Here is a 26,755-nt window from a genome sequence, read left to right as displayed (position 1 = left end):
AAGATAGTTGTCTCGTTATAACGAGATACTTAGTCGTTTTTACGAGATATTTATCTCGTTATTACGAGTTCAGTCACGTTTTGACGCTTTTGTTATTCAGCTTTCGTACTAATTTAAATAATCTTAAATGTCATATCTAACACAGGCTCACAGGAATCACAAGTTCCTTTTTGGTCATGATAATGAAATCATTATATCAAACTTACGTTTTTGAAACTCCCAAATGTCCTCCGTGATCTGATGCATGCATGCTCTGAATGATGTCATCTGTCTTCCCTTTCTTAACAACTTGCAAACGTTTTGATGAGCTGGTTTTCTTATAATACAACCCGTCATCAAAAATAAAAGGTTTGCACTTTCTACGAAAATTCCTCTTTTTGTTCTTGTCTTTTACAGAAACGGGATACTTCCCATTTTTTACAAACTCTACAACATCTGTGTAATCTTTCTCGTCCATGCTGCAAGGTTGGACTGACTGCTTACCACAGACCTTTATATATACACGCGTTTACGTAGAACTGCTTTCGGTGTCGCTGTCGTTTTCTTTGATGTTGAACGAGCGGCTTTTCTGAGGTAAATCAAAGGAACTATTTTTAGAAATGATGCAGTCTGCATAAAACATAAAAAACACCGCTCAGTGACATCATGGACTTTGATGTAAGTCATGGCACGAACAGTGACTGCTTAAATAGCTCCTCAAAGCCTTGCATTTTTAACACATTCGTTTTAAGCAATGCCTCCACGGTATGAACAAAGGCTATCTAACGTCAGATGAAGTAGAACAATGTTGTCTTTGAAGTTGAATCATATACAGCTACGTTAAAGCGACTTATGTATATTGTATTACATTGATGATAATTTAAATGAAATTCAAATGGAAGCAATTTTATATTTCATTTCAATAGATGTAGACACAGCAGCTTCTGCAGCAGTAACATGCAGCGGCTCCAGAAGCAAAAACAACAACAACAAATATAAAAGCCATAGAAACACGACAGTGACTTGAATTGATATAGATATGTTAGTAACAGGCTAAGTGGGGGGGGGGGGGGTCAATATTTTACAGATAAAATCGGGGGGTCATTATTTTATAAGGGGAGTCAGTATTTTATAGAAAATGGTCATTATTTTATATAAAATAATGACCGGGGGGTCATTATTCTATGGGGGTCACTTTACAACGTTACACCGGCCACGGCAAAAAAGGACCTGTTAAAAACTCAAACAAGGCGTTAACGCACCTAGATATCTCCCTTACGTGTGTAGAATGTTCTCCAGATACCTCCTTAAATTGCCCCGCAGACATTTACTTCGAAATTACTACTTGCTGCATGTTTATCCTTATTCGAATTATGCTGAAAAATATATATTCACACTTAAACATATTCAGCCGCGTCTTTGATGTCTTGCTTCGGAATTCGTCTTGTTGAGTATAGGCACAGTTGGATCCGGGATGTAAATGGCGCCTGGGTGCATCTATGTAGATGCATTATGTTTCTAGATTGTCTCTGGTAGGTGATAACGTGGAACTCGTATACATCTCACAAGCAAAACTTAAATATATCATAAGAAAACGAAGAATATGTCTTCTTGTGTGAATGTTGCACAATAACTAAACACATGGACTAAATCTGCATTTATTACGTGTTTGTACGTGTATGTTAAACAATGAACAGTGAGTATAATTTAAATGTTCTCCTCTTTATGTTCCGTAGAATGCTTGGTCGCAGACTGTACTTTGAAGAACGAAATCACTGGAAAAGTTTCCTTTTCTTAAGAAATGAAATTGGACAAAGATAATAGTCGAACCATAACGAATACGCCCTCATTTTACAGTTTAAACCCTTCTATTTTCTGTAGAACGTTAAAAACAAACAATAAGCCCCCTCCCCCATTACAAAGTTTCTTAAAACTACATAAAGGTATTCAATATTATAGTAAAAAATCCCTTTTCCATATCAAGACATAGTTTATGGTAAATAAACGAGTATATGTACCCATTGCCTTGACGTTTAATGTGAAATATGCATGATGTATACAAATCCAAGAACATTCATAGACGAACAATCTCATTATTGCTTCGAGAGTCCGTTAAGGATTTCCATGATTACACCCCAGATGGTGCGGTAAGGATTTCCATTATTACACCCCAGATGGTGATTTAAGGATTTCCATGATTACACCCCAGATGGTGCAGTAAGGATTTCCATGATTACACCCCAGATGGTGCGGTAAGGATTTCCATGATTACATCCCAGATGGTGCGGTAAGGTTTTCCATGATTACACCCCAGATGGTGCAGTAAGGATTTCCGTGATTACACCCCTGATAGTGCAGTAAGGATTTCCGTGATTACACCCCTGATAGTGCGGTAAGGATTTTCATGATTACATCCCAGATGGTGCGTTAAGGATTTCCATGATTACAACCCTGATGGTACGATAAGGTTTTCCATGATGACATCCCAGATGGTGCGTCAAGGATTTCCATTATTACAACCCTGATGGTACGGTAAAGTTTTCCATGATTACAACCCTGATGGTGCGGTAAGGTTTTCCATTATTACACCCCAGATGGTGCGGTAAGGATTTCCATTATTACACGCCTGATGGTGCGGTAAGGATTTCCATGATAACACCCCAGATGGTGCGGTAAGGATTTCCATCATTACAGCCCTGATGGTGCGGTAAGGTTTTCCATGATTACACCCCAGATGGTGCAGTAAGGATTTCCATGATTACAACACTGATGGTGCTGTAAGGTTTTCCATGATTACACCCCAGATGGTGCGATAAGGATTTCCATTATTACACGCCTGATGGTACTGTAAGGATTTCCATGATTACACCCCAGATGGTGCGGTAAGGATTTCCATCATTACAACCCTGATGGTGCGGTAAGGTTTTCCATTAACCCCTGATGGTGCGGTAAGGTTTTCCATTAACCCCTGATATAGCGTAAATTCCAGGCAGCATAACATGTTTATTGCCAGAAAGAGCCATTATATGAGACGAATTAAATGGAAGACATAAAAGACGCGTCTGGATAGGTTCAAGTGTGCATATATATATATTAAAAATATAATAATTTGAATGAAGGCAAACATAAGTTTAAACGTTCTAATACGTGATGGAAATACTCATGAGTGAAATTAGATATACAACGGTAAAACATTTTGAATCAAGGCAGGGCCATGTTGTCAGAAACATGTTATTCAAATATCTGCGAGACAATTCAGTAGTTGTGGAAATCGTTTCATACACGTACGGTCTATATCTTAGGTTTACCTATTTAAATAATATGAGCATTGCGCTATGCCCGAGACATGTACCGTTAAAATTTACGACTTGTATGCGCATGAATATGTTGGATTTTCATAATCTTAACACTTATGAAGAGTACAAATAAATTTGGTTAAGATTATTTTTATTCTGTATTTTTTTGTCTTTGTTTAGATAATATTTTATGCCAGTGGTCCTTGTTTAGATTACATAATTTTACAGTCTCATTCTCCATCTTTCATTTTTTTTCTTCTTTTTTTCTTGTATATTCCACCTTACCCATTATTATCATTGTTATTTTATCTAAAACATGTTTAATGTTTATTGCATTGTTTTGTCACTTGAAAAGGGAAATAACCACTGCGTCTGACCAGCGACCAGTCTGAGAATAAATTGGTTGTCTTTCGTCTAGCTATCATATCTTTAAAAACATATTTTATGTAATTGATAAGAATTCACATTCTAAAAAGTGATCCATAGACCCTTGTCCATCGGAAAATGTAAATATATATCCCTACAGACACGGCCTTCATACCGCGTCTAATAATGCATTGAATTCTAGAATTCATCGACGAACAATAACTTTATATTATCGATACTATATTTTTCCCCACTTACCCTTCAACATGCAAAATTCACCACGTAAACATGTTGAATTTACTCAGTAGTAAGATTATAATCCCTATAAAAGTGACTCACGTGGTATAAATTCACAAGAAGATAAAAAGATTCCAAAACACTCATCGTCTGGACTAAATTACGATAGTTTACTTAAAAAACTGTATTTACACTTAAAATCAATTTCATTTCCGCATCAAATAATCGGTTTGTTATCCACGGAGAGGCTGAATTGTGCCAGGGTTGCTGACAAAAGGTTGAATGAATTAACTGTCTTTTTGGCAGGTCTATTACAACAACGTCTTACGACCGTACTGCCTAATAGGAATCATGCGGAACTTATTGGGAATTGGTACACAATGTTCAGCAATAACATCTCATAGCAATGTTTAATTGACAAATCCAACAAGTAAAAACTGCAGACATCCAAATCATCATCACATCTGACGGGAAACCTTTATATACGAATGTAATGTCACGAAATACCAACAAATGAATTATGTAAATAGTTTTCCTGTATTTACGCATGCATGCATATATAAGACATATAACTAGTATGTGTATGTGAAACATTAAAGCTGCATTCTCACAGATTTACCGCTTTTACAACTTTCTTTTATTTTTTTGTCTTGGAATGAGAAAACTGTTGCGTAAATATCTGCAAACCAGTGATAAAAGACTCCTGACAAAAGATCAGATCGCATAATTTCATATTTCCGTTCGAAAATTAATGTGTTATGTCCTTAGTCATAACACAATACTGTACATTAAAGCACACTTACGTAGATGTCGACGCCATGTTTGTCATGGATCTGTATGCCTTAGTCATAACACAGTACTGTACATTAAAGCACACTAACGTAGATGTCGACGCCATGTTTGTCATGGATCTGTATGCCTTAGTCATAACACCATACTGTGCATTAAAGCACACTTACGTAGATGTCGACGCCATGTTTGTCATGGATCTGTGTGCCTTAGTCATAACACAATACTGTGCATTAAAGCACACTAACGTAGATGTCGACGCCATGTTTGTCATGGATCTGTATGCCTTAGTCATAACACCATACTGTGCATTAAAGCACACTTACGTAGATGTCGACGCCATGTTTGTCATGGATCTGTATGCATTAGTTATAACACAATACTGTACATTAAAGCACACTTACGTAGATGTCGACGCCATGTTTGTCATGGATCTGTATGCCTTAGTCATAACACAATACTGTACTTTAAAGCACACTAACGTTGATGTCGACGCCATGTTTGTCATGGATCTGTATGCCTTAGTCATAACACAATACTGTACATTAAAGCACACTAACGTTGATGTCGACGCCATGTTTGTCATGGATCTGTATGCCTTAGACATAACACAATACTGTACTTTAAAGCACACTAACGTAAATGTCGACGCCATGTTTGTCATGGATCTGTATGCATTAGTCATAACACAATACTGTACATTAAAGCACACTAACGTAGATGTCGACGCCATGTTTGTCATGGATCTGTATGCCTTAGTCATAACACAATATTGTACATTAAAGCACACTAACGTAGATGTCGACGCCATGTTTGTCATGGATCTGTATGCCTTAGTCATAACACAATACTGTACATTAAAGCACACTAACGTAGATGTCGACGCCATGTTTGTCATGGATCTGTATGCCTTAGTCATAACACAATACTGTACTTTAAAGCACACTTACGTAGATGTCGACGCCATGTTGTCATGGATCTGTATGCCTTAGTCATAACACAATACTGTACTTTAAAGCACACTAACGTAGATGTCGACGCCATGTTTGTCATGGATCTGTATGCCTGAGTCATAACACAATACTGTACATTAAAGCACACTAACGTAGATGTCGACGCCATGTTTGTCATGGATCTGTATGCCTTAGTCATAACACCATACTGTACTTTAAAGCACACTTACGTAGATGTCGACGCCATGTTGTCATGGATCTGTATGCCTTAGTCATAAAACAATACTGTACATTAAAGCACACCAACGTAGATGTCGACGCCATGTTGTCATGGATCTGTATGCCTTAGTCATAACACAATACTGCACATTAAAGCACACTAACGTAGATGACGACGCCATGTTGTCATGGATCTGTATGCCTTAGTCATAACACAATACTGTACATTAAAGCACACCAACGTAGATGTCGACGCCATGTTGTCATGGATCTGTATGCCTTAGTCATAACACAATACTGTGCATTAAAGCACACTAACGTTGATGTCGACGCCATGTTTGTCATGGATCTGTATGCCTTAGACATAACACAATACTGTACTTTAAAGCACACTTACGTAGATGTCGACGCCATGTTTGCCATGGATCTGAATGTCGACGCCATGTTTGTCATGGATCTGAATACCTTAGACATAACACAATATATAATGTCGACGCCATGTTTGTCATTAATCTGTATGTAAACAAACAACGGTTGTGTATACAAAAGTACTTTTGAGGGGAAACTTTGCCCGGGCAACATTTTTTGGAGTATGCAGTTTATCTATGTGTAACCATTTTAAAGAACAATGCAACAAGTATTCAGTTTAAAGGTTCTTGTGTTTTCTAACTTTTCACTCTTTGCATATGCCTAGCTATTTTCAAAATATAACTACTGGAAACGCTGTCCAAAATATGGACCTGTGTTATATATTGTCAATGTTATGATTTCGATATACAGTGGTGTTGAGCATACTCTACATTTTCTAGACCTGTCATCTATGTATGTTCTATTGCTTTCGTCAAATTACGTGTGTTATAAGCTCTTAACTAAGAAAACACGACGTACATACAACCCATTTTCAGTTAATATTTGCGTTACTTACTTCGAGCAACCTTGAAATAATCCACAGAGCAATTCACTGGAAGTGTAGTTATCCCGTAATACAATTACACACAATATCTGTTCCAAAGATAACACTTAAATCCTTCCGAGGAAGTATGCTGATTGCAATTCCCCCTGGTTGATGTAGTCAATACTCTGTATGAACCCAAAGATCGATGCTAGCTGAATGCTAGCTAGAAGCTGGAGAAAATACAATGTACAATCATTAGTTGTTGAGGCTCACTGCATGAGAAGGCCAAGCATACTTTAGTGTGTGTTTATTAGTTATGTTTGCTTTAAGAATAAGTGTTGTATAAGTTGCATTTATGATATACCTGTTTTGTCTTTTCGATAATGTTATTACGAATACTTTTTTGGTTTAACATATTGTGGCAGTTGTGGAGGTACTACATATCAATAAATTGTTATCTACTAAGAATACACTAAATCTTAGATACGTTTATAGTGTCACCCATTCTACTTTATCATGGATTGTGTTTCCTTTTTTTTCTTAAAAAATCGCTGTCAATAACAAGGATAATTGGAACAATAATCAAGACTATAAACGTTTCTAGCATTTCATACAACTCAAATACTACACGACCACATGATAACATTGCTGCCTGTACCATTTGTCAGCACGTGAAAGCAATTGGTGTCTAATAAAATGTCGTCTTTTACTGCAAAAGCCAATAGTTCCATTGAATATTTGAAATAAATGTCACGTAATGTAAAACTATACGAACCATAAAACTATCCGTATCTTAGCAAGTTATCCGAGTGTGTTTTTTGGGGTATCCTCAAAATATAGGACAACACTTCTTTCTGAAGACCGTGACACAGCCAGATAATTAGCACCAGAAACTAATCATACAGAAGTATTCCAACAGACTTAATATTCTATATCCTATGTATAGATAGCATCATAATCATACACCTATGTTATATATACCTGTGTGTTTCCCAAGAATATGCTTAGTCTAGATTAACAACATAAGATTAAGAACTGTAGCATATGGCATGTTTTATATATATATACTATAGATGCATATAACTATCAAACATGCTGTTCTTTTCTGTACAAGTCATCATAAAAAATGTTCTAAGAATTCAGAAATTCTGTCATAGTCAATTCTCAGAAGTTCAGAAGTGCGTGAATTATACAAAATATGCACAAAACATGTATATATACATTTACGAACATTACACATTTATGAATCACCTAGAAAAAATGTTGTTATTATGAAATACATAAAGCAATATATTCATATATACCTTTTTGTTGACACCGTTTCATTGCCATTTTGAACAGAGCGACGTTGATAAATGAACACTGATTGTAAACAGATGAGTCACAAAATATATCCAAATACAGCATATATCATCAAGTATTTGTATGTGAGTATATAGCAATTTAACTTGTTTTTAATTTCTTGAAACTCTGTTTAAATGAACGCTACCACTGACTACATAAATTAAAATTTGATTAATGAAAAGAAAATTGCACGCATATGAAATACCGTAACAAAGAAAAGCGAAAGTTATTTAGTTAGTGGTATTGATTTAACCATGCATTGAAATTTGATTCGTTTAAACTCAGTTTACTCGTACTATGGTACGCTCAGATTCCCACAGATGTTAGCCTTTAAGAAATACAATATTCAATGGCTTAAATGTTAAAAATAACCGAACCTGTCGATAAAATTACTGAAGATTGACGTATATTAAAACATCCACTTCTTAAACTGACTTATGTTTGTGATTTTTTGAGATTACATGTATATTTGATTGACACAAGTAAAACTAACGACAGGCCGCAGGCAAAAGCACCGCAAAGAATTTAATTATATTAAGCATTTAATGGACATTGCATTAATAACAATTATGTTGTTTGTGTTAGTCTACGAACAATGAGTCACTGTGCGCTCAAGAGCATTTTATAAGGTGTTCTTAAATATACTGAATGCTGGAAATAGCATGTATGGACAAGCTGATATTAGATATTCTATGCAATTGACTTGCAAATGACAACAATTTGTAAAGGCCAAGTGTATATTTTACTTGAAAGTGTTCTTATGTTAAAATATATAAAATCATATATTGTATTTTGGACATAAATACAAAGCGCGTCAGTTAGATGTCATTTAACCAATGTCAACATACTCGATAAACTGATCAAAAGATGTACGTAAAAGTATGGATTATTTGTATCAAAGCAATACCATTTACATGTCACTAGTAATGTATACAAACTTATATTACAATAATACTAAAACACATTTAAAAAATCATATAAATACGTGTACATACAAGCTAGTAATCGACATAAAGTTTATTTTAAGAATATGGCTTAATTGTTTTAACAAAGCTGCCTTTAACTTCAATTATCTTCTAGCGACTATGCAGATGATTATTTAAAGGCCAGGTCATGAACAGAAATGGCACAATTGTTATGATGTGCATTAAAACTCAATGGCCGTAACTATCAAACAATTAATTTTAAGCAATCGTTGGCCTTACTGACCGCAGAAGCCACATATGGTCATAATTACTTTTGAAACATGTGGTATTATATTCACGATGTATACCAAAAAAGTAGAAGTTAAAGAATTGCCTTTTTAATGCCTTTAAAGTAAAATTTAAAGTAAAAATAAAGAACTAAATCACAGTCCGTAATATGTAACTTTATAATATATATATATACATAATTTATAAAAATACTCGGTGCGGTTTGATGTTTGAATATTGGTCACTGAGATAAAAACAACAACAACAACAACATGCAAACCTTTTGTTCACATGATTCTGAATTTCTTAAAACAAGAAAAAATGCGATGCTAACAACATATAATACAGTAAAGATTACACTTTCAATACCTTGTTCGACTATCGTAGCACATGTTTGGTGCATTCCATTTACGAGTGTTGTGTATCAAGGGGTGAATGCGAAAAGGTTCTAAGTGACATTAAATAAAGAAGAAGATAGAACCTTTTTGCTTTCACCCCTCGTGTTACTCCCATTAAACTTGGCTTGTTACCATTGGGTTTTATTTGTGAAATATAAGTAGAACATTAGTAGAAATATTAGTTTGTGCTTAAAAAAGATGTACAAGGTGCAGTGAACTACGTCAGTATCAACTCGGTAGCTAAATAAATAGTTTGTTGAAAGAAGTTTAAACTTAATCCAACTCCATATACGTACAAAGAAAGCTGAATTAATCATGTTTCTATTCATATTAATGTGAATAAACATGCTGATATAAGTGCAGGCAAAGTGGAAGGGGTTGGTTAAGGTTTTGATTTAGAGTGTCAAACTACGAATACAAAACTTAACTTGAATTTCGGCGTTTAGATCCCACTCTTTAACAAAGCTCACAAACAGAAGCTGCTGAGTAGTTACTTTTTCTGTACATGTTGCTCCCTGATACGTATAAGTGGGTCAGTGGGAAGTTATTTTAAGGGTTATTAAAGCTGCACTCTCACAGATATACCGTTTTTACAACTCTTTTTTTTTGTCTTGGAAAGAGCAAAATTTTGCGTTAATATATGCAAACCAGTGTTAAAGATTGCTGACAAATGATCAGATCACAGATTCTTATATTTCCGTACGAAAATTAATGTTTTATGGCTTAAACCGTTACTAACGGTTTAAGAAAAAATGCATAAAACATCAATTTTGAACTTAAATATTGAAGCTGCGATCTAATAATTTGTCAGCAGTCTTTGAGATTAGATGTAGTAAGTGTTGCAATATAAGATGAATAGCAACTGCATGTATTAAAATACCAACGCACGTGTCACTGTCACGAATTTACATTGCCGTGTGTTTTCATGACAATTTTCATAATACTTGAAAAACCTTCCATCACAAATTAATATTTCTGATGAACTACGTCATCTAAATTGAGTATCAATTAAGTATCAAACTATCTTCGCCTATCTTCAGCTGGGTGCTCTATTTTTACTCAGTTCTCTCATTTCTCGCCTTCTTATCGTCCCTTTATCTCAAGCCTAATGGCTTATCAGTTCTACTGGGGAGTATCCATAACAATTTTACAAAAGAAAGATAAACAAAAATTATTATCGGTATCAGGAGGGAGGACCATGTTTCCTTAAACAACTGTTGCTATCATGTAAAAATCTTCAGGCTGAATTAAAAATAGAAGGAACTGTTTCAACTTCTTTGTATTTTAGTTTAAAACAGGTGAGCCCAAAACAAGCAATCTTGAATTTAGGTCAATTGGAATATGACCAGAAATCAGCCATCGATTTATCTTTGTACTTAAATATGTTTCATATAAGAAAGTCGCTGATTTAGCAAAAATACATGATATTTCAATATTTCTATTTTACACACATGTTCTCGAGTCAAGAAAGTTAATATAAGAGTGTGGTTACTATGCGAAAAGATGGAATTGAGAGTATATTAAAACATGATCTGCCGTCATTGGAGTTAGTGAACAATGAACCAATGAATGAAGGGGATAAGAAAGGAATGACAGGACGAAAATCTAATAAGGAATTGAGGGAAACCGAGGAATGAAGGAAGTCTTGGAAACGAATGAAGAAAGGGGGTGAAAAGGAAGCTAGAGGAATAAAGGAAGACAGGGGAATGGCGGACTGAAGATATGGTTAAGGAAGGACGATAGGGAAATGTAGAAGATAGGGTATGAACAAAAGACATGGGAATTAATGAGATAGGGGAAGAATGGTAGAAAGGGGAATGTAGGAAAATGCGGAAGAACGGAAGACAGGTGAATGATGACGACAGCGAAAGAACGAAAGACATGGGAATGAAGAAGAAAGCGTTAGAACGAAAGATAGGGGAATGAAGAAGATAAGGTTAGAACGAAAGACAGGGGAATGACGAAGATAAGGTTAGAACGGAAGACAGGGGAATGACGAAGATAGCGTAAGAACGGATGGCAGAGGCATAAAGAAGATAGGGAAAGAACGAAAGCCATGGGAATGAAGAAGAAATGGTAAGAACGAAAGACGGGGGAATGGAGAAGAAAGGGTAAGCACGAAAGACACGGGAATGAAGGAGATATCGTGAAGAACGAAAGACCGGGGAATGAAGAAGAAAGGGTAAGAACGGAAGAACGAAAGACATGGGAATGAAGAGGAAAGGGTAAGAACGAAAGACGGCGGAATGAAGAAGAAAGGGTAAGAGGGTAAGAACGAAAGACAGGGGAATGAAGGAGATATTGTGAAGAAAAAAAGACAGAGGAATGAAGAAGAAAGGGTAAGAACGGAAGACAGGGGAATAAAGGAGAAAGGATAAGAACGGAAGACAGGGGAATTAAGGAGATTGGGTAATAACGGAAGGGGACAAAAGGAAGAGAGCCTGTGAATGAAGAATGGTCAGGTATGAGCAGCGGCCGGGAGTAAGGCTGGAGAATAAGGCTGGAGAGTAAGGCTGGAGAGTAAGGCTGGAGAATAAATAAAGAGAAGGGAATAAACGACGTGTAGAAACGAAAATGAAAGGAGAAAGAAATGGAAACGGGAATGAAATAAATGGAAACGAGTGAAAGAAGTTAAAGGAAATGGATGAAAAGTAGGAAGGTGGTTCTTATTCGGAAGGAAAAAATAGATGGAACATAGGATATTAAAAGAAGGAAAAACTGGGAGGAAGACGATAATTCCGTTACCAAAATGATATCAAGCTCGTAAATGGTTCCTAATTCACACACAAATGCACAACCTTCTATGGTTCCTCAAATAATAGTCAAAAGCTGTATATTAAGTGGATGTTGTTTCAAACTGTGTACAACAACTTCATCTTTTACAAATATTCAACATACAACCACGCAATGGCACGTGCCTTTGAAAACACATCGTGCTGCGAAAGACAAGAATTCACGCGTTATGTGAAATTCCAGACAGGAACATTCAAAACAGCTGCTGAACTAAATAAATGAAGCCAGCGAAACATTGTATATGATATGGTATGCAAGGAAATTAGTTCAAAAAGAATTTATGTACATACATGCATGTGTATATAATTTTATACTGAATTTGAAGATTGGCATTTCGCACACGAACTTTCGCGATCATTAATATAATTTATGTAAATATACAACATGATTGGTCACCTCGGTTAAATCTCATCTGAAAATAAAACACTATTGAAACATGCGCTCTCCATAGATAAATGCATATAATTTGTTTTTTGTTTCTTTCGAAACTGAATGGGTAATGGGGTATTTATATTATACAAAAGTGTAATTTTAAGATGGACACATTTCAAATGAGCAAACTTTTTTATAAATGTGAATGTATATGTTTGCATTTGGCTACGAACATAATAATGTTTAGGCCTAATAAAACTTCTGTTCTGTTCTGTTCTATAAGGTTTCTTAAACTGTTTGAGACAAAAGAAAAAAGTTGATTATTTAATTTTGAAACTGATAAAACACATGAGGTATACAATGAATGGGTGATAATTAAAGCCAAATAAACGCAGCTATCTGGCTTATCTAGGAGGTATCCTATCACTTAATGAACAAAAGAATATCTCACACGCGTGTTCGCATTACCGTGATATGAATACGGAAAGATCAGTAATAACTAATCATATATCCAGAATTAAGGTGCAATAATTACTCATTATATTTCCAGAAATATACCTGAAAAATCCATCCTTGCACTTGTATTAGTCCGAACGCCTGAGTGAAATGAAATATTTCTGGGGGCGGCTGCAAGCCTTCAACGGTTTTGACACTCGTGTAGAGATAAGTACACCTTTGCTGATTCAGACAAAATGAATTCGATGATCGTAAGAAAGTGAAACTGCGTCTGCGTTTATCATAGAAACGCTTTCTAAGAGTTTGTAATCAAACGACTAGGTATGCAGAATTGCTCATATATTAATGAAAGAGGAATACACGCAGATGTTAGAAAGATCATGATTCATTCAATCATTCATTCATCATGCGACTGTAGTTTTGGGGACGCCAAATTGCCCTTGGTCACTTAAGCAACGCAGATAAGAGAAGCTGTATCTGTACTAGATACACATGGTCGCCTTAATGCAACAAATAAAAGAAAATAGAACTCTGTTTATTATATGAAAGTTGTTTACATAAATAGCTTATGGAAGATCGATATGTAATCGAGTAATGAACCCCAGGTATAAGGGAAACACGTGAACCAAATGGTGCTAACCCCGATCCATTGATCTGCAGTGTAGGATACAGTTCAGTTGTATCAAAATGCTGTAATTGTTAACATACCTCGTTTTTCAAACAAAATCTTGTTTTGTGCTTTAGATCTGATACTCCTCGAAACAAGATAAATCAGTTATTTGTAGCTTTGAGCTGACTGGTACACCATACTTCGTTTCTGATAATAATCAGACAGTGCTGACGGCGATCAGGATGAATTGCAGGAATAATTGAAATCGATATGTTTCCATTAAAGCCAGCATAAAATCAGCCATCTTTCTGAACTGTTGTTCCAGAAATGATCAATGCAGATTCTGTGAGGAAACTGAAATTCGACGGAAATTTTGACAACGTCATTGATTTAGATTGAAAACAACAACAACACAAAATATGATAATATCTCAGATTGCTGTATCCTAAAACATAATCGGAAAATACATTTTAATAAGATAAACTTTTAATTCCTCCAGTGGCGGATTCGTGGTCAAATGGTGAGACTTTTAAGTGCTAACAGGCTTGATCCCAAGTTGTGTTATACATATTTCCCATAAATTATGACGCCCTTTCGGCTCCACTGTCTTGAGGGTTTTCTTTTATTTCACTCAAATAACGTTCTAATACGTTACACTATTTTCACTTTCAATGTCGGTTAAATGTTGGGATTTATTTTTACTGGTGAAGTCTTTGCTGTATGATAGGCGTCATGGATGTGTTTTTGTATAAATTACTTAATATATTAACCTGATGCTAGTTCATGCACATTGACACCTGATACTAGTTCATGCGCAGTTGACACCTGATCCTAGTTCATGCGCAGTTGACACCTGATGCTAGTTCATGCACAGTTGACACCTGATGCTAGTTCATGCACAGTTGACACCTGATGCTAGTTCATGCACAGTTGACACCTGCTGCTAGTTCATGCACAGTTGACACCTGCTGCTAGTTCATGCACAGTTGACACCTGATGCTAGTTCATGCACAGTTGACACCTGCTGCTAGTTCATGCACAGTTGACACCTGCTGCTAGTTCATGCACAGTTGACACCTGCTGCTAGTTCATGCACAGTTGACACCTGATGCTAGTTCATGCACAGTTGACACCTGATGCTAGTTCATGCACAGTTGACACCTGATGCTAGTTCATGCACAGTTGACACCTGCTGCTAGTTCATGCACAGTTGACACCTGATGCTAGTTCATGCACAGTTGACACCTGCTGCTAGTTCATGCACAGTTGACACCTGATGCTAGTTCATGCACAGTTGACACCTGCTGCTAGTTCATGCACAGTTGACACCTGATACTAGTTCATGCACAGTTGACACCTGATACTAGTTCATGCACAGTTGACACCTGATGCTAGTTCATGCACATTTGACACCTGATGCTAGTTCATGCACAGTTGTCACCTGATACTTGCTGAATTATATACTACATGCACCTGCATGCAAAATTCAACATAGTTTTGACCTTTTGGTAGAAGAACAGTGACATTGCGCATGTTTAATATTATATCTTAAAGTTTGAAGTTTGAAAGTTTGGAGTGGAATGCATCGACAAAACGGCTTGAGATATGAGTTATGACTAAAAGCTGTGTGCAAACGGCTAATCGCGTATATTTCGATATTGATATAATTTCTTAAATAGGGAACTCCTGACTGCAATGTCGATAGTAAAAAGTCCCATTCAAGCAGTCTATATATCGTGAGGTTAGCCTTGAAAATATTCTTGTCACATGACTGTCGCACCAAGCATTACACATGCCACAACAGCACTTTAATAAAGAGCTTCAACTTTGTTACTCGATTTATTTTTATATTAAGAAAACCTGACAACTTTTTTATGGTTTAATACCATGTTAGTTGAACTGATTTTAAATGTCAAAAAAGCACTGATCAAACTAATGCTTATATTAAACTAATGAACAACATAACTTACCACAGGAGTAAGTGAAGACGTACACCAGCGCCCGCCTGCCTGCCTGCCTTCCAGCCTGCCTGCTGCCTGCCGCCTACCTGCCTGCAGCCTGCCTACCAGCCTGCCTGCCTGACTGCCTGCCTGCCTGCCTGTCTGTCTGTCATAGAAATATATATATATATATATATATATATATATATATATATATATATATATACCTTTGGTGTTAATATTGCCAAAAATACCATGAGTTTTCTTCCTTTTGCCGCCTGCTTCTAACTTCGGGTTCGATACTCTCCGGTGTGCATCCCAGTCAGCCATAAGAGTTCTCTCCCTTAACCAGTAATACATCAACAATTCTGGTAATATATTTAAAGGGCGTTAAATCAAATCGAAGTTTATATATGTGATACAATAAATAAAAACAACGTTTATTTTATTGAATGCAATTAAATATACATGTATCTTAAAATCTGTTCAATATTCACGTCACTGAAAAGCGAAATTCAAAATAACAAAGTGCCGCGAGTGATTTATAAATAATTTAAGCTCTATGAAAGTGTCCCCGGACTATTTTTTTATCAGACAAAATATATTCCGAAGCGTATATTAAGACAACAACTGCACAAAAGCTTCTTGGACTAACTTCGTCGATGGAACACTGTCCTTGTCCTTCAAGCAATGCAGTGCAACTACTTACTCAGGCAGTACAACTACTACTCATGCAGTACAACTACTACTCAGGCAGTACAGGCAGTACAGCTACTACTCAGGCAGTACAACTACTACTCAGGCAGTACAGCTACTACTCAGGCAGTACAACTACTACTCATGTAGTACAACTACTACTCATGCAGTACAACTACTACTCAGGCAGTACAACTACTACTCAGGCAGTACAGCTACTACTCAGGCAGTACAGCTACTACTCAGGCAGTACAACTACTACTCAGGCAGTACACCTACTACTCAGGTAGTACAACTACTACTCATGCAGTACAACTACTACTCAGGCAGTACAACTACTACTCAGGCAGTACAACTACTACTCAGGCAGTACAACTACTACTCATGCAGTACAACTACTACTCAGGCAGTGCAACTACTACTCAGGCAGTACAACTACTACTCAGGCAGTACAACTACTACTCAGGCAGTACAGCTACTACTCAGGTAGTACAACTACTACTCATGCAGTACAACTACTACTCATGCAGTACAACTACTACTCAGGCAGTACAACTACTACTCATGCAGTACAACTACTACTCATGCAGTACAACTACTACTCAGGCAGTACAACTACTACTCAGGCAGTACAACTACTACTCAGGCAGTACAACTACTACTCATGCAGTACAACTACTACTCAGGCAGTACAACTACTACTCATGCAGTACAACTACTACTCAGGCAGTACAACTACTACTCAGGCAGTACAACTACTACTCATGCAGTACAACTACTACTCAGGCAGTGCAACTACTACTCAGGCAGTACAACTACTACTCAGGTAGTACAACTACTACTCAGGCAGTACAACTACTACTCAGGTAGTACAACTACTACTCATGCAGTACAACTACTACTCAGGCAGTACAACTACTACTCAGGCAGTACAGCTACTACTCAGGCAGTACAGCTACTACTCAGGCAGTACAACTACTACTCAGGCAGTACAACTACTACTCAGGCAGTACAACTACTACTCAGGCTACTCAGGCAGTACAGCTACTACTCATGCAGTACAACTACTACTCAGGTAGTACAGCTACTACTCAGGCAGTACAACTACTACTCAGGCAGTACAGCTACTACTCAGGCAGTACAGCTACTACTCAGGCAGTACAACTACTACTCAGGCAGTACAACTACTACTCAGGCAGTACACCTACTACTCAGGCAGTACAACTACTACTCAGGTAGTACAACTACTACTCAGGCAGTACAGCTACTACTCAGGTAGTACAACTACTACTCAGGCAGTACAGCTACTACTCAGGCAGTACAACTACTACCCATGCAGTACAACTACTACTCATGCAGTACAACTACTACTCAGGCAGTACAACTACTACTCAGGCAGTACAACTACTACTCAGGCAGTACAACTACTACTCAGGCAGTACAACTACTACTCATGCAGTACAACTACTACTCAGGCAGTACAACTACTACTCAGGCAGTACAGCTACTACTCAGGCAGTACAGCTACTACTCAGGCAGTACAACTACTACTCAGGCAGTACACCTACTACTCAGGCAGTACAGCTACTACTCAGGCAGTACAACTACTACCCATGCAGTACAACTACTACTCATGCAGTACAACTACTACTCAGGCAGTACAACTACTACTCATGCAGTACAGCTACTACTCAGGCAGTACAACTACTACTCAGGCAGTACACCTACTACTCAGGCAGTACAGCTACTACTCAGGCAGTACAACTACTACTCAGGCAGTACAACTACTACTCGGGCAGTACAGCTACTACTCATGCAGTACAACTACTACTCAGGCAGTACAACTACTACTCAGGCAGTACAGCTACTACTCAGGCAGTACAGCTACTACTCAGGCAGTACAACTACTACTCAGGCAGTACAACTACTACTCAGGCAGTACAACTACTACTCAGGCAGTACAACTACTACTCAGGCAGTACAACTACTACTCAGGCAGTACAACTACTACTCAGGCAGTACAGCTACTACTCAGGTAGTACAACTACTACTCAGGCAGTACAGCTACTACTCAGGCTACTCAGGCAGTACAGATACTACTCAGACAGTACAACAACTACTCAGGCAGTACAACTACTACTCATGCAGTACAACTACTACTCATGCAGTACAACTACTACTCAGGCAGTACAGTTACTACTCAGGCAGTACAACTACTACTCAGGCAGTACAACTACTACTCAGGCAGTACAGTTACTACTCAGGCAGTACAACTACTACTCAGGCTACTCAGGCAGTACAGATACTACTCAGACAGTACAACAACTACTCAGGCAGTACAACTACTACTCAGGCAGTACACCTACTACTCAGGCAGTACAACTACTACTCATGCAGTACAACTACTACTCAGGCAGTACAGCTACTACTCAGACAGTACAACTACTACTCAGGCAGTACAACTACTACTCAGGCAGTACAACTACTACTCAGGCAGTACAACTACTACTCAGGCAGTACAACTACTACTCAGGCAGTACAGCTACTACTCAGGCAGTACAACTACTACTCAGGCAGTACAACTACTACTCATGCAGTACAACTACTACTCAGGCAGTACAGATACTACTCAGACAGTACAACTACTACTCAGGCAGTACAACTACTACTCAGGCAGTACAGCTACTACTCAGGCAGTACAGCTACTACTCAGGCAGTACAGCTACTACTCAGGCAGTACAACTACTACTCAGGTAGTACAACAACTACTCAGGCAGTACAACTACTACTCAGGCAGTACAACTACTACTCAGGCAGTACAACTACTACTCAGGCAGTACAACTACTACTCAGGCAGTACAACTACTACTCATGCAGTACAACTACTACTCATGCAGTACAACTACTACTCAGGCAGTACAACTACTACTCAGGCAGTACAACTACTACTCAGGCAGTACAACTACTACTCATGCAGTACAACTACTACTCAGGCAGTACAACTACTACTCAGGCAGTACAACTACTACTCATGCAGTACAACTACTACTCAGGCAGTACAACTACTACTCAGGTAGTACAACTACTACTCATGCAGTACAACTACTACTCATGCAGTACAACTACTACTCAGGCAGTGCAACTACTACTCAGGCAGTACAACTACTACTCAGGCAGTGCAACTACTACTCAGGCAGTGCAACTACTACTCAGGCAGTACAGCTACTACTCAGGCAGTGCAACTACTACTCAGGCAGTACAACTACTACTCAGGCAGTGCAGCTACTACTCAGGCAGTACAACTACTACCCATGCAGTACAACTACTACTCATGCAGTACAACTACTACTCAGGCAGTACAACTACTACTCAGGCAGTACAACTACTACTCAGGCAGTACAACTACTACTCAGGCAGTACAACTACTACTCAGGCAGTACAACTACTACTCAGGCAGTACAACTACTACTCAGGCAGTACAGCTACTACTCAGGTAGTACAACTACTACTCAGGCAGTACAGCTACTACTCAGGCTACTCAGGCAGTACAGATACTACTCAGACAGTACAACAACTACTCAGGCAGTACAACTACTACTCATGCAGTACAACTACTACTCATGCAGTACAACTACTACTCAGGCAGTACAGTTACTACTCAGGCAGTACAACTACTACTCAGGCAGTACAACTACTACTCAGGCAGTACAGTTACTACTCAGGCAGTACAACTACTACTCAGGCTACTCAGGCAGTACAGATACTACTCAGACAGTACAACAACTACTCAGGCAGTACAACTACTACTCAGGCAGTACACCTACTACTCAGGCAGTACAACTACTACTCATGCAGTACAACTACTACTCAGGCAGTACAACTACTACTCATGCAGTACAACTACTACTCAGGCAGTACAGATACTACTCAGACAGTACAACTACTACTCAGGCAGTACAACTACTACTCAGGCAGTACAGCTACTACTCAGGCAGTACAGCTACTACTCAGGCAGTACAGCTACTACTCAGACAGTACAACTACTACTCAGGCAGTACAACTACTACTCAGGCAGTACAACAACTACTCAGGCAGTGCAACTACTACTCAGGCAGTACAGCTACTACTCAGGCAGTGCAACTACTACTCAGGCAGTACAGCTACTACTCAGGCAGTGCAACTACTACTCAGGCAGTACAGCTACTACTCAGGCAGTGCAACTACTACTCAGGCAGTACAGCTACTACTCAGGCAGTACAACTACTACTCAGGCAGTACAACTACTACTCAGGCAGTACAACTACTACTCAGGCAGTACAACTACTACTCAGGCAGTACAACTACTACTCAGGCAGTACAACTACTACTCAGGCAGTACAACTACTACTCAGGCAGTACAACTACTACTCATGCAGTACAACTACTACTCAGGCAGTACAACTACTACTCAGGCAGTACAACTACTACTCATGCAGTACAACTACTACTCAGGCAGTACAACTACTACTCATGCAGTACAACTACTACTCAGGCAGTACAACTACTACTCAGGCATTACAACTACTACTCAGGCAGTACAACTACTACTCAGGCAGTACAACTACTACTCAGGCAGTACAACTACTACTCATGCAGTACAACTACTACTCAGGCAGTACAACTACTACTCAGGCAGTACAACTACTACTCAGGCAGTACAACTACTACTCAGGCAGTACAACTACTACTCATGCAGTACAACTACTACTCAGGCAGTACAACTACTACTCATGCAGTACAACTACTACTCATGCAGTACAACTACTACTCAGGCAGTACAACTACTACTCAGGTAGTACAACTACTACTCATGCAGTACAACTACTACTCATGCAGTACAACTACTACTCAGGCAGTGCAACTACTTCTCAGGCAGTACAACTACTACTCAGGCAGTGCAACTACTACTCAGGCAGTGCAACTACTACTCAGGCAGTACAGCTACTACTCAGGCAGTGCAACTACTACTCAGGCAGTACAACTACTACTCAGGCAGTGCAACTACTACTCAGGCAGTGCAACTACTACTCAGGCAGTACAACTACTACTCAGGCAGTGCAACTACTACTCATGCAGTACAACTACTACTCAGGCAGTACAGCTACTACTCAGGCAGTACAGCTACTACTCAGGCAGTACAACTACTACTCATGCATGCAGTACAACTACTACTCAGGCAGTACAACTACTACTCAGGTAGTACAACTACTACTCAGGCAGTACAACTACTACTCAGGCAGTGCAACTACTACTCAGGCAGTACAGCTACTACTCAGGCAGTACAACTACTACTCAGGCAGTACAACTACTACTCAGGCAGTACAACTACTACTCAGGCAGTACAACTACTACTCAGGCAGTACAACTACTACTCAGGCAGTACAACTACTACTCAGGCAGTACAACTACTACTCAGGTAGTACAACTACTACTCATGCAGTACAACTACTACTCAGGTAGTACAACTACTACTCAGGCAGTACAACTACTACTCAGGCAGTACAACTACTACTCAGGCAGTACAACTACTACTCAGGCAGTGCAACTACTACTCAGGCAGTACAACTACTACTCAGGCAGTGCAACTACTACTCAGGCAGTACAACTACTACTCATGCATGCAGTACAACTACTACTCAGGCAGTACAGCTACTACTCAGGCAGTACAACTACTACTCAGGCAGTACAGCTACTACTCAGGCAGTACAACTACTACTCAGGCAGTACAACTACTACTCAGGCAGTACAGCTACTACTCATGCAGTACAACTACTACTCAGGTAGTACAACTACTACTCAGGTAGTACAGCTACTACTCAGGTAGTACAACTACTACTCAGGTAGTACAGCTACTACTCAGGTAGTACAACTACTACTCAGGTAGTACAACTACTACTCAGGTAGTACAACTACTACTCAGGTAGTACAACTACTACTCATGCAGTACAACTACTACTCATGCAGTACAACTACTACTCAGGTAGTACAACTACTACTCAGGCAGTACAACTACTACTCAGGTAGTACAACTACTACTCAGGTAGTACAACTACTACTCAGGCAGTACAACTACTACTCATGCAGTACAACTACTACTCAGGCAGTACAACTACTACTCAGGTAGTACAACTACTACTCAGGTAGTACAACTACTACTCATGCAGTACAACTACTACTCAGGCAGTACAACTACTACTCAGGTAGTACAACTACTACTCAGGTAGTACAACTACTACTCAGGCAGTACAACTACTACTCAGGTAGTACAGCTACTACTCAGGTAGTACAACTACTACTCAGGCAGTACAACTACTACTCATGCAGTACAACTACTACTCAGGCAGTACAACTACTACTCATGCAGTACAACTACTACTCATGCAGTACAACTACTACTCAGGCAGTACAACTACTACTCATGCAGTACAACTACTACTCATGCAGTACAACTACTACTCAGGCAGTACAACTACTACTCATGCAGTACAACTACTACTCAGGCAGTACAACTACTACTCAGGCAGTACAACTACTACTCAGGCAGTACAACTACTACTCAGGCAGTACAACTACTACTCATGCAGTACAACTACTACTCATGCAGTACAACTACTACTCAGGTAGTACAACTACTACTCATGCAGTACAACTACTACTCATGCATGCAGTACAACTACTACTCAGGCAGTACAGCTACTACTCATGCAGTACAACTACTACTCAGGCAGTACAACTACTACTCAGGCAGTACAGCTACTACTCATGCAGTACAACTACTACTCAGGTAGTACAACTACTACTCAGGTAGTACAGCTACTACTCAGGTAGTACAGCTACTACTCAGGTAGTACAACTACTACTCAGGTAGTACAGCTACTACTCAGGTAGTACAACTACTACTCAGGTAGTACAACTACTACTCAGGTAGTACAACTACTACTCAGGCAGTACAACTACTACTCATGCAGTACAACTACTACTCAGGTAGTACAACTACTACTCAGGCAGTACAACTACTACTCAGGCAGTACAACTACTACTCATGCAGTACAACTACTACTCAGGCAGTACAACTACTACTCAGGCAGTACAACTACTACTCAGGCAGTACAGCTACTACTCAGGCAGTACAACTACTACTCATGCAGTACAACTACTACTCAGGCAGTACAACTACTACTCAGGCAGTACAACTACTACTCAGGCAGTACAACTACTACTCATGCAGTACAACTACTACTCATGCAGTACAACTACTACTCAGGCAGTACAACTACTACTCATGCAGTACAACTACTACTCATGCAGTACAACTACTACTCAGGCAGTACAACTACTACTCAGGCAGTACAACTACTACTCAGGCAGTACAGATACTACTCAGACAGTACAACTACTACTCAGGCAGTACAACTACTACTCAGGCAGTACAGCTACTACTCAGGCAGTACAACTACTACCCATGCAGTACAACTACTACTCAGGCAGTACAACTACTACTCATGCAGTACAACTACTACTCAGGCAGTACAACTACTACTCAGGCAGTACAACTACTACCCATGCAGTACAACTACTACTCAGGCAGTACAACTACTACTCATGCAGTACAACTTCTACTCAGGCAGTACAACTACTACTCAGGTAGTACAGCTACTACTCAGGCAGTACAACTACTACTCAGGCAGTACAACTACTACTCAGGCAGTACAACTACTACTCAGGCAGTACAACTACTACTCAGGCAGTACAACAACTACTCAGGCAGTACAACTACTACTCAGGCAGTACAACTACTACTCAGGCAGTACAACTACTACTCATGCAGTACAACTACTACTCAGGCAGTACAACTACTACTCAGGTAGTACAACTACTACTCAGGCAGTACAACTACTACTCAGGCAGTACAACTACTACTCATGCAGTACAACTACTACTCAGGCAGTACAACTACTACTCAGGCAGTACAACTACTACTCATGCAGTACAACTACTACTCAGGCAGTACAACTACTACTCATGCAGTACAACTACTACTCAGGTAGTACAACTACTACTCAGGCAGTACAACTACTACTCAGGCAGTACAACTACTACTCAGGCAGTACAACTACTACTCATGCAGTACAACTACTACTCAGGCAGTACAACTACTACTCATGCAGTACAACTACTACTCATGCAGTACAACTACTACTCAGGCAGTACATCTACTACTCAGGCAGTACAACTACTACTCAGGCAGTACAACTACTACTCATGCAGTACAACTACTACTCAGGCAGTACAACTACTACTCATGCAGTACAACTACTACTCATGCAGTACAACTACTACTCAGGCAGTACAACTACTACTCAGGCAGTACAACTACTACTCAGGCAGTACAGCTACTACTCAGGTAGTACAACTACTACTCAGGCAGTACAACTACTACTCAGGCAGTACAACTACTACTCAGGCAGTACAACTACTACTCAGGCAGTACAACTACTACTCATGCAGTACAACTACTACTCAGGCAGTACAACTACTACTCAGGTAGTACAACTACTACTCAGGCAGTACAACTACTACTCAGGCAGTACAACTACTACTCAGGCAGTACAACTACTACTCATGCAGTACAACTACTACTCATGCAGTACAACTACTACTCAGGCAGTACAACTACTACTCATGCAGTACAACTACTACTCAGGCAGTACAACTACTACTCAGGTAGTACAACTACTACTCAGGCAGTACAACTACTACTCAGGCAGTACAACTACTACTCAGGCAGTACAACTACTACTCATGCAGTACAACTACTACTCATGCAGTACAACTACTACTCAGGCAGTACAACTACTACTCATGCAGTACAACTACTACTCATGCAGTACAACTACTACTCAGGCAGTACAACTACTACTCAGGTAGTACAACTACTACTCAGGCAGTACAACTACTACTCAGGTAGTACAACTACTACTCAGGCAGTACAGCTACTACTCAGGCAGTACAACTACTACTCAGGCAGTACAACTACTACTCAGGCAGTACAACTACTACTCAGGCAGTACAACTACTACTCAGGCAGTACAACTACTACTCAGGCAGTACAACTACTACTCAGGTAGTACAACTACTACTCAGGCAGTACAGCTACTACTCAGGTAGTACAACTACTACTCAGGCAGTACAGCTACTACTCAGGCAGTACAACTACTACTCAGGTAGTACAACTACTACTCAGGCAGTACAGCTACTACTCAGGCAGTACAACTACTACTCAGGCAGTACAACTACTACTCAGGCAGTACAGCTACTACTCAGGCAGTACAACTACTACTCAGGCAGTACAACTACTACTCAGGTAGTACAGCTACTACTCATGCAGTACAACTACTACTCAGGCAGTACAACTACTACTCAGGCAGTACAGCTACTACTCAGGCAGTACAACTACTACTCATGCAGTACAACTTCTACTCAGGCAGTACAACTACTACTCAGGCAGTACAACTACTACTCAGGCAGTACAACTACTACTCAGGCAGTACAACTATTACTCAGGCAGTACAACTACTACTCAGGCAGTACAACTATTACTCAGGCAGTACAACTACTACTCATGCAGTACAACTACTACTCAGGCAGTACAACTACTACTCAGGCAGTACAGCTACTACTCAGGCAGTACAGCTACTACTCAGGTAGTACAGCTACTACTCAGGTAGTACAACTACTACTCAGGTAGTACAGCTACTACTCAGGCAGTACAACTACTACTCAGGCAGTACAGCTACTACTCAGGCAGTACAGCTACTACTCAGGCAGTACAACTACTACTCAGGCAGTACAACTACTACTCAGGCAGTACAACTACTACTCAGGCAGTACAGCTACTACTCAGGTAGTACAACTACTACTCAGGCAGTACAGCTACTACTCAGGCAGTACAACTACTACTCAGGTAGTACAACTACTACTCAGGCAGTACAACTACTACTCATGCAGTACAACTACTACTCAGGCAGTACAGCTACTACTCATGCAGTACAACTACTACTCAGGCAGTACAACTACTACTCAGGCAGTACAACTACTACTCAGGCAGTACAACTACTACTCAGGCAGTACAACTACTACTCAGGCAGTACAACTACTACTCAGGCAGTACAACTACTAC

General features: G+C 39.2%; 1 protein-coding gene across 6 annotated transcripts in view; it reads right to left on the bottom strand.

The window, feature by feature from the left end:
- LOC128232607 (uncharacterized) overlaps positions 1 to 15,989 on the bottom strand; it is a 31,683-nt gene extending 15,694 nt beyond the window's left edge. Inside the window, exon 1 of one of the 6 annotated variants that reach the window (XM_052946272.1) lies at positions 15,871 to 15,989. The gene's annotated coding sequence lies outside the window, so the exon portion shown is untranslated. Of the gene's footprint in view, positions 1 to 6,764; positions 6,980 to 7,509; positions 7,649 to 7,715; positions 7,739 to 8,038; positions 8,281 to 13,392; positions 13,547 to 15,870 lie in introns of those variants that run through there. The other 5 variants (XM_052946268.1, XM_052946270.1, XM_052946274.1 and 2 more) reach the window with 5 other exon arrangements.
- Between the last annotated feature and the right edge of the window lie 10,766 nt (positions 15,990 to 26,755).

The sequence above is a fragment of the Mya arenaria genome, chromosome 4 (assembly GCF_026914265.1).
Source record: "Mya arenaria isolate MELC-2E11 chromosome 4, ASM2691426v1".
Lineage (NCBI taxonomy): Eukaryota > Metazoa > Mollusca > Bivalvia > Myida > Myidae > Mya > Mya arenaria.
This window is presented reverse-complemented; position numbering and strand designations above follow the sequence as displayed.